Source organism: Pelophylax lessonae (assembly GCF_965119305.1).
Source record: "Pelophylax lessonae genome assembly, chromosome: 3".
Lineage (NCBI taxonomy): Eukaryota > Metazoa > Chordata > Amphibia > Anura > Ranidae > Pelophylax > Pelophylax lessonae.
Window position 1 is genome coordinate 275,182,804 of NC_138770.1, and position 10,588 is coordinate 275,193,391.

Consider the following 10,588-nt stretch of genomic DNA (forward strand, 5'->3'; position numbering starts at 1 on the left):
CCGCTCCACCAATTGATAGGCCGCAGTGATGAATCATTGGCCGGGCCCCCTGATTGGCATGTGCTGGAGCTGGAAGTGCCAGATCGCTGCTTGCCCACAGCAGGGATAAATGTAAAAAACACATGGCTGGTGCTCAGAACTGCATGTACTGGGCGTTGGGTGATATAGTTTGCACAACCCTGTGAAAGGAATGGCAGGCACAGCACTTCTAGCCCCCAGCCACAAACCAAACACAGCAGAAGGCATGTGGACCATCCCCAGTAGGTCAGAGGCCCAAGGCAGAAACGCAGCATCACAGCCTGTCCATCACTAGGCCATGTAAAGCCTTGTACACACTATCTTTTTTTTTTCATTCATCCCAACAGGTTTAAGGAAAAAAACTAACAGCGCAGGTCTGAGCCACTGTACTAACAATCTGATGTTAGTACAGCGATCTCCCCTGCTGAGCTATTGTGTTGTGACAGGGGGACAGCCATTGGCTGAGAGTGCTGATTTTATAGCATACTCATCTGACAGAAGCCAGCCCAGCTGCCATACACACGGGTCGAAATGGCAGCCAGTTTTTATTGAGCTGGCCGATGTTGCCCGGCATTTGGCCCATGTGTACGGGGCTTGATGGTGTGATGTGCAGGGGCTCACTAGGGAAAAACAGTGCAGCAAGGTTGGGGCGATAGGAGATCCAGTGACCAAGAGTAACATATGCCACCTTATGCCCCTTTCACACGGGCACCTACGCTAAGCAGAATCCGCATGCTCAGTGGGGATCTCTCTGCTGATCCCCCCTGAGCAGGCGGATGACAGGTCCTGTCCGCTCTGCTATGCAGACACAGCCCATTCTCCTCTATGGGGCAATCAGATGGAAACGGACCGTCTGTTCCCATCCGATGCCATCCAATCCGATTCACTGGACGGATGGTAAATAGAACCACCATCCGTCTGTTTTTGGCGGACAGGATCGGATGGCAGCGGCTTGCCACTCCATAGAGACTGAAGGGTCCGATCAGGTCCGCCTGAAAAACTGACAGGCGGACCTGATCAGAAAGCCAGTGTGAAAGGGGCCATCGGCTGTGTGGCAGGGCAGGGAGATGATGAAAAATAATATATATATTTATATATATATTTTTTTTTTCTCCATAAAAGATTCTTATTGTGAACTAGGGATTATAATGCAAAACAAAAGATCAATACATTGCAAGGAGATTACAAAATGCCATTTTTAAAGTAAGGCCCCTTTCACACGGTCCGCATTCCATTGCGGACCGTGCTCTGCTCAGCGGGGATCGATCCGCCAATCCCCGTTGAGCCGGCGGATGACAGCTCCGTCTCCGCACTGGGAGGTGTCAGAGCCCCGCTGCTCTTTATGGGGAATCGGATGAGAGCGGACCACCTGTCTGCTCTCATCCGATCCCCAGGACGGATGGAAAATAGTGTTTCCATCTGTCCGGATTTCACGGATCGGATACGGATGGCAGCGGGTGTCAGCGGAGGTGTCACCGCTGACATCCGCTGCTCCATAGGACTGAATGGGGCATCAGATCAGATCCGCCTAAAAAACTGACAGGCGGATCTGATCGGACCGCCCGTGTGAAAGAACTAAGGGCTCTTTCACACGGCCGCTCCGCTTGTCCGCAAATCATCCTATTTTTTTGCGGATGATTTGCGGACATAATGTAAGTCAATGGGATTGCGGATGTCAGCGGAATACCATCCGCTGACATCCGATTTTCTTCCTTTCAGTTCTGTTCCGTTTTTTGGAATGGAACAGAACCCTATTTTTTCATCCGTTCAAGAAAACGGAAAGGATGCAAAATCGGATGTCAGCGGTGTCATCCGCTGACATCCGCAATGCCATAGACTTACATTATGTCCGCATATCATCCGCAAACGGATGGGATGATATGCCGGCATATGGAGCGGATGACACAAATGTCATCCGCTCCGTGAAAAAAAAAAAAAGTCCCACAGCGGAGAAGAAATCCGGAGTGGCCGTGTGAAAGAAGCCTAACAAAATATGTAGAACACATTATCCTTGAACTTCCATGAGACAACAGTGTAAAATGGGATATAAAAATAAAAATAAAATAAAATAATAACCATACTCCCCTGCACACTTACCTTTTAATCAAAGGGCGCCAGATGATGACTGCAAAAACTTCCGTCTCTCCACCTCTAGGGAAGGAGAAAGGCGGGCATTCAGAATAAGCAGTAGAAATTCCTTGCAGCACGGTTAGTTACTGCTTGTTGCAATACTCCCGGCCACCACAAGAGGCCGCCAGTTCCCCATTGGCAGCATCTCCATGAAGAAGGCCCAAAAGCCGGGGACTAAATTTTCGGATACTGCGGTAGTTCGAGCGCTCGGGGGGGGCGCAAAGCGGCGGGACATCTCATGCAGTGCACCCCAGGCGCCAGGTCGCTAATTCTAGTCGCAAATGCGACCTGGCGCCCGGGGATTGTCGAACCCTGCCTTAAGACAACCTTCCAAGAACTCCCCCCCCCACCCCCCATCCGGACAGACTTTCATTTGTGGTGACAAATGTCCAATATACATCGGGGACCGAAGCCACCAGTTCAGGAACTTCTTAGTCGCCTGGTTCAGCTGGATCTAAATGTCCAGGAAATTTGGATTCTTGTTCCATTTGAGAAGGATTTCCTTCTGGAGGATCCTCCTGTGGAATTGAGCGAAGGGAACCACCTCGAAGGACGATACCATCAGTCCCAGAACTTTCATGCAGGTCCAAAGGGACGACCATTTGCTGGACAGCAATAGCTGAACCGCAGTCTAGAATTTTTCCTGATGAAGAAACACCCTGGCTCAGGATGAGTCCAAAGTCAGGCCCAGGTAAGCCAGTCTCATGGAAGGGACCAAGGATGACTTCTGAAGGTTCAGAATCCACTCAAACTCCTCCATGAGTTCTAATTGTGATTGCCAGACTTGTTTCCAGCACCGTAGGAGATTCTGCATGGAGAAGCAGATCGTCAAGGTAACCCAGGACCGATATCACCTGTTGCCGCATCAGCACTAGGATCGGAGCCAACACCTTTGTGAAGACCCGAGGAGCAGAGGCGAGATTAAAGGGCACCGCCACAAACTGATAGTGGTCCTCTCCCACTGCAAAACGGAGGAACCGTTGGTGTCCTGCACAGATTGGGATATGAAGGGAAGCACCTTTGATGTCTATGGAGGCCAGGAAATCCCCCTGATGTAGGGAGGCCACCACCGTGCAAACAGATTCCATCTTGACTTCGCACTAAGCAATTTAGTGCTTCCAGGTCAAGGTTTGGACGCACCGTGCCTTCCTTTCTGGGAACCCTGAACAGGTTTGGATAAAAGCCCTAAAAACGTTCACACATGGAACCATTACCCCCGTTGAACCAGGTCCTGAACTGCCCCAGAGAGCGCCAGCTAGCGATCCGGGGACAGTCGCACATTGGAAGGGAAAAACCTTACCGGAGGCACTGATCGAAACTCGATCTTCTAACCGGACCTTATGACCTCTTGAACCCATTTGTCTTGTATCCAGGATAGCCACTGGTCTGGGAACCGGCAAAGACGCCCCCCCCCCCCACCCCAGATACATACAAAGAGGTCTGGTCCGCAGGTCTAGAGAAACCGGACTTTAGTTTGCCAGACCAGGGTCACTTGGACCCGCTCGAGGGAGTCTTGAAGGGCTTTGCCTTATTGACTGACCCTGGGGAGCGAAAAAATTTGTGTGTGCGGAGGAGGGACCCCGTCTGCGACGAGGATCCTTACCCTTGTTAGCCTGTGGAAGAAAGGTACTCTTCCCTCCTGTGAGACCCTTAATGAGGTCATCCAGGGTAGCTCCAAATAGGGGATCTCCTTGAAAAGTTACATCAGTCAGGACTTCTTTGAAGTCTGATCCGCAGACCAGCACTTTAGCCAAAGTATACGCCAGAGGACCACTGCCGAAACAGACAGTCAGTCCAATAGGGGAGCAGTGTCCAGTGCGGCATTGCAAACAAATTGCAGCCCCTGCACCAGCTGGTCCAACAGCTCCTCAAAAGCAGAGGGAACCCGTTTCCCCTCCAGGTCGCAGCATAGTAACTAAGCCCATTCAGTCAACGTTTGAGTGACAAGGGCAACCGTTATCGGCCTCAAGTGCAGACCCCGCCAGGGAGTACATATTGCGGGCCACAGCCTCCGCCTTCCTATCCTCTGGATCCTTAAAGGACGGGAAATCCTCCACTGGGATAACGGTAGCATTATTCAGTCTTATGACCTGAGGGTCCACAGTCCACTTCTTTATCAGGGACTCCTCAAAAGGGTAGCACCTAGCATTAGCTTAGGCACCCAAGGGGAATGCTTTGGCTGATTCCCATTCTTTTTTTTTTTTGAGCATGTTGTCAAAATACGCGGGAAAGGGGAAAACCTTTGTCAAATGTAACCTGCACCCCAGTTACAGTCGCAGCTGCATCCTCCAATTTCAGGGTCTCACGCACAGAAACTAGTGCGTCCACCAGCGCCTTATCTTGCGCAGCAGTGGAGGTAGAAATGTCATCCTCACTGTCAGGAGACAGGGCGTGAGGTAGCAGACCCGGCAGGGAGACTTGCATCTGCGGTGGCTGAGTCAGACTCCGAACCTGAGGCATCAGATGAGGCAGGGGTAGGCGGAGGGCGTTTCTTAGCACCTTGCCCTTTGAAGACCACCTCCAACCCGGGACAAAAAAGCTTCCAGGACCTCTGAAATTGCATCGGTAGACAGCTGGGATCCGGAACGCCCTGCGGCCTCCCCGAGGGGGTCAGGTGGGGACACATGATCTGTAGGGTCCCTGTTGCACCGGGGGGCCCCATTAGCAAAAAGCTGACAATTTTTTTTTTTTTAAGCAAAAAGTCCCACTGCGTTGCAGCGCCCCTGAAGGTCAGGCAATCGCCCTGGAGACCCCTAGACTCACTGTACCAAGATGCAGCTGCAGGCCCAGAATGTCTCCACATGTCAGCAGCAAGCTCTATCCAAAAGAAAATGAGCTTTGAAACTGCCCAGGGTATAGGGAGGGGCTCCACCCACAGAAAAATGCCTCCAGGAACTCCCATTCAGAGTCCTATCAAAAAAATGACCACAAAATGGCCGAGCTGGGTGTACCAAGATGGCCGCCGATCTCCTCAGCACATGAGGCTACAAAAAATGGCAGCCTGCAGAGCAGCTGAGGACCCTCGTGGGGACCCCCCCCAGACTCCACAACGGAATAGATTGGCAGATGGGCCCTGGAGGTACAGAGACCACCCGCACGATCGTTCGTCCGTCGCCGGCTGCGCGCACCACGCACCCCCGCATGCGGCCTGGAAAGCGCCCCCCGGGAGTAGGCCCAAATAGCCCGCAGCGTGAGGGGGGCAGGTAGAAGAGGGGGTGCGTGACAGGACGGAGGAGAACCCGGGATTGTGAGGGTCCGACCGTCCCAGGAAGGGGCCCACGTCCACCCCAAAATCTGCCAGGGGAAAAGGGGGAATGTTTACTCACCATACCAGAAACACAGGCGGGCGCCATCTCTTGACAGGACCCCTCTCCGCCAAAGTGGGGGGCTGTGGGTCAAATAGGACCGCTGCGACTCGGGCCTAGACCCAGCTGTACGCGACCTGGCGAGACGTTGGGACTATTACATGGCGGACCCAGCACAGAGCTAAGACCTGCACGCGCTCGTTGGCCGGCTGGGGGACGACCACTGGATCTATACATCCAGCCCATCGCCCAGATCCGGCATAGTTGCTTGTAGATCTCAAAGGAAAAAATCCGGAGAAAAGCGAACTAAAAAAAAAAATAACTAGAAAAAAAAAAAAAACTTTGCCAGGATCAGAGATCCCCGCAGGGAACTAGGTCCTTACTCCTGACTAGACAGATTAAAACTGACATCCTATGCAGGAAAGGAGAGGGTGTACCCTATGGGACTGCCCATTGGCGTAATTTTCTTTGTCTAGTGTCCTACCTCCTGTAGGGGGCAGTATAATCTACTGATATGCATCAGGCATGGCATCCGTCAAGGAACGATAGAAATAACAAAAAATAGCAGCCAGCACAGGCCAACAGACAAACCTATACAAAAATATTTAAATAAAGTGCTGCGCTAAAAATGATTAAACATGATTATAAAGTGCCAAGTGCATGAAACCTTGGAAATATAAGTGAATACATAGAAAATACATAGAAAATTAATGCATAAAAAATTAAACCTGTATGCAACTTAGGTTGAATCAACAAAAGTGAAAAAATTCATAACACAGGGCTTGAAAATCTAGGAGCCAGCTAAAAAAGTTAGGAGCCAGTTTGTTTTTTTTAACAACCAACCAAGCTTTATTTCCAAAAAAAGAACATATTAAATTTACACATAGACGACTAGAACCCCAGACTCCTCTATAACGCAATCAGATGGAAACAGACTGTCTGTTTCCATCCGATGCCATCTGATCTGATCCACGGGATTGATAGAAAATAGAACCACCATCCGTCTGTTTTTGCCGGACAGGATCAGAAAGCGGCAGATTACAGCTCCATAAAGACTGAAAGGTCCGATCAGGTCTGCCTAAAAAACTGACAGGCGGACCTGATCAGACAACCCGTGTGAAAGGGGCCTTCGACTGTAGCATGGTGATGAGAAAAAAAAAAAAAATATATATATATATATATATATATATATATATATATATATATATATATATATATATATATATATATATATATATATATATATATATATATATATCCATCTATCCATACACTTTTGTCAAGCCCTGTCATAACAAGTCCATAAATAAGCATGAAAATATTTGAAACAAACGTGTAATGTCCAAAAATTGTGTGCTGAAAATATATAAAAAGAGGAGTTCAATGATCCAAATCACCATAGAATCCCAGTGTGCATATAAAAAAAGGAGTTGATCCAGTGATCCATTCGCCTGACGTGCAACCACCAACATAATAGGAATGGCTGCTTACCAGAAAAACAGCGGCCTTCAAACTAATGGAAAGCCCCTCAGCACTTCTATCAGGTGAGTATCCACGATAAAGCAAGCATCAGCAGAGTGTATTAAGGCAACTATCCAGTTAAAAAAATTTCCAGAATTATAAAGGAATGAAAAGATCATAGCGCAACCCAATCAGGCAATATAAACATTTATGCACTTACAGACTGGAAATATGTAATACACGTACAAACATCCTTGCAAACGGAGAAAAACAAGCTGCAGCGTTCCTAGTACGTACAAGCCGGCTACAAGGCGTAGTGACGTCACGTCTGGTTCCACCCGTGTTTCGTCAAATGTCTGACATCGTCAGGGGCGTGCCCGATGACGTCAGGGACAGGTTTAGTTTTTTTATGAATTAATTTTTTATGTATTTATTTTCCATGTATTCACTTAGGCCCCTTTCACACTAGTGCGACTTGTCCCGCGATTTTGGACCGCAAAATGGCATGACAAGTCGTTTTCCATTATTTTCAATGAGCCCCATTCATATCAGTGCGTTTTAAAGTCGCACCGACTTCAAAGTAGTTCCTGCACTACTTTGCCACGATTTGATTGCGTTTTGAGCCATAGCTTTCAAAATTGCGTCAAAATCGTGGCAAAGTCGCGTCAAAATCGCGCCGCAAAATCGTGTCACATAAGTGTGAAAGGGGCCTTATATTTTAACATCCAAGGTTTCATGCACTTGGCACTTAATTTTTAGCACTGCACTTTATTTGTATATTTTCTATAGGTTAGTCTCTTCATCTTGCAAAGGGTTTTGGGTTGGGCTTGATACAAGTTTGTTTTGATAACAAAAAAATAAATAAAAACAGATACAAATATAATCAGTGTTTAAACAGCATTTCAACAGCACATAGGTGGTAGGAATGTTAATAATGTTCACAACAGCTGATAAATAGGCAGTGTGGATGAGACCTGTACTCTATCCAGCAGCTCCAAGCCAATGGATCTGGGGGATCCCTCAAGAACATGCAGAAAAGAAACAACCTGTCACATTCCCCTGGATGCCTGTCAGTGACGAGAGTGAGAGGAGAGACAACGTCAATCCACCATTGTCCACTGGGTCCCTGCCAGATTGTTGTGAGCGGGGGCACACTTCCACTTGAAACACATTACATTTTTCCTCTATGCAAGTTACACTGCTGTTAAAAGTGTTTTTAATCACTACTCATCTTGCTCCCTGCTTTGTTTCTTTCTATAGGTTTTTTGTTCCAAGTCCTACGCCAAAAGAAAGGTCTAAGTTTGGGCTTTTAAGATGAAGCCTGAGGACAGAGTGGAAACACACCTTTTGAGGTGGTAGAAGACACAAGGTAGTGGTTTATTCACCTTCTGTTGTTAAAGAAGGATTTGTCCTCTTGTGACAGCTTTGATGAATCTGTCAAGTGCCTACCTAGATAGCCATCCTCCTTAAAAGGGCATATGTGAGGGTACGTTTACAAGCAGCTCCTGCTTTCCAGGATTTTAGCCATTCTACGTATATGGATAGAAACTTAAGCCATTCTGGTAATCTGCATCTTGACTTGTTCTAGGACCTAGCCCTAGGGCAACAAAACAGAACAGTAAGGTAGAAGGCAGTGTCAACAAGTGCCCTGCAAAGCTTCAATCTTAGAAGACAGGATCCAGTTAGTTGTTCAATGCTTAATCAAACTGCCAAACAGAAAAGGCAGCAATAGTTGCAGAGCCGAGTCTTCAAGGTTAAAGTTTAGGTTCACCATTAGAAAAATTATGAAATGCATTTTTTTTTTAAATGAGCCTGGAAAGCATTGCACCAGAGATCAGCAGATTGTTGTTGTTGCCATGCAAGACCGACTTGGCAGTTTCACACTGACCGGAAGAATTCATGAACTTCCAGAGCGCTCAACATAGTTGGGCTTCATGTACACAGGATGTTTGAAAACTTCTTCAGAAAGCTGTAAAATTTGACAGGTAGTAACCAACGTTTAAAAATGTCCATTTGCCTCTTTTACATACCATGTTTATGTGCGTTTAGCGGCATTTATGAGTTTTTGTGTTAAGAAGCGTTTCTTTTAACCTCAGGAGACCCTCCCAAATACCCTCAATGCAAGAAGAAAAAAATTAGATTTTTGACTTACCGTACATTTCTCTAATGTTCATTGACGGACACATCTCCTGATCTTCTTAACCATTGGGTTATACTGCCCCTTACAGGAGTAGGACACTGGGCAGAAAAAAAGTCTGGCTACGCCTATGGGCAGTCCCAGGGGGAGGGGGTATAATCTCTCTCTCTGCTATAGGTACTCAGTTTAGTTACAAGCAGTGTCAGAAGAATTACAACTCCACAGAGGGATGGGTGCTGTGTCCGTCAATTATCAGAGAAATGGATTTTACAGTAAGCCAAAAATCCAATTTTCTGTCGTTCATTGATGGACACAGCTCCTGATCTTCTTAACCATTGGGACGTCCCAAAGCAGTGTTAAACATGAGGGGTGGGAACAGCGAAAAATAAACACCCAAGGCGAACTATAGCCAACCAGGAAAACAGGAGCTCAACTAAAACAGGAGCGCACCTGAAAAAAACAATACACCCTCAAAGAGGACCAGGTCTTCTAAACAGCAGACTGCAAAACCTTGCGGCCAAAGGAAGCATCAGCAGATGCCAACACATCTACTTTATAGAACATTGTGAAAGTGTGCACCGACGACCAGGTGGCCGTTTTGCAAACCCGCATCACTGATGCCTGATGAAGGAAGGACCAGGAGGCACTGAGCGCTCGAGTAGAGTGCATCTTGACAGGAAAAGGAGGAACCTGACCCCTGATGGAATAGTCCTGGATCACCGTCTGTCTGACCCATCTGGAAATGGTCACAGAGGAAGCGGACAACCCTTTCCGAGGCCCATCCGTGAGCACAAATAGTGAGTTTGACTTCCTAAAAGACTCCGTAGCTGCCAGGTACACCCTAATTACCCGGACCGTATCCAAAGCATGCAAGGCAATTTACTTCAGATGTTTTGGCCCGGGACACAGGGAAGGCAACACAATGTATTAATTCAAATGAAAATCAGAGAAACATTTGGAAGGAAGGAACGACGGACAGGGACAAAGAACCATCTTATCTCTGTGAACCACAAAGTAAGGTGAATGACAGAATAACTCTGCCAATTCAGACACCCTGTGCGCAGAGGTGATAGCCACCAGAAGGACCACCTTCTGGGACAGCGTAAGCAGGGGAATCTCCTGAAGATTCTCAAAAGGCGGCTTCTGGAGGACAGAGTACCAAATTGAGGTCCCAAGGTGGCAACAGAGACCACGAACTGGAGGTGCCAAGTGCCTAACTCTCTGAAGAAAAGTACACACCAGGGAGTATGTGGCCAAGGGCCATTGAAAGAAGACCGCTAGGGCAGACACCTGACCCTTGATGGTACATAAAGACCCTTTTTTTTTTTTCCTTTTTCACCCTGCAAGAGAAACACATAATGAGCTAGTATGCATCGCATACTAGCTCATTATGAAATATTTACCTTAGAACGAGCCCCCGCCGCGCCGCCAGCTTAGCTGGATAACGGGCGACATGTCCAGTCGCCTGTCTTCCGGGATCGCGGCATCCGGCCATCTGATTGGCAGGAGCCGCGGTGACGTCACTCCCGCGCGCGGG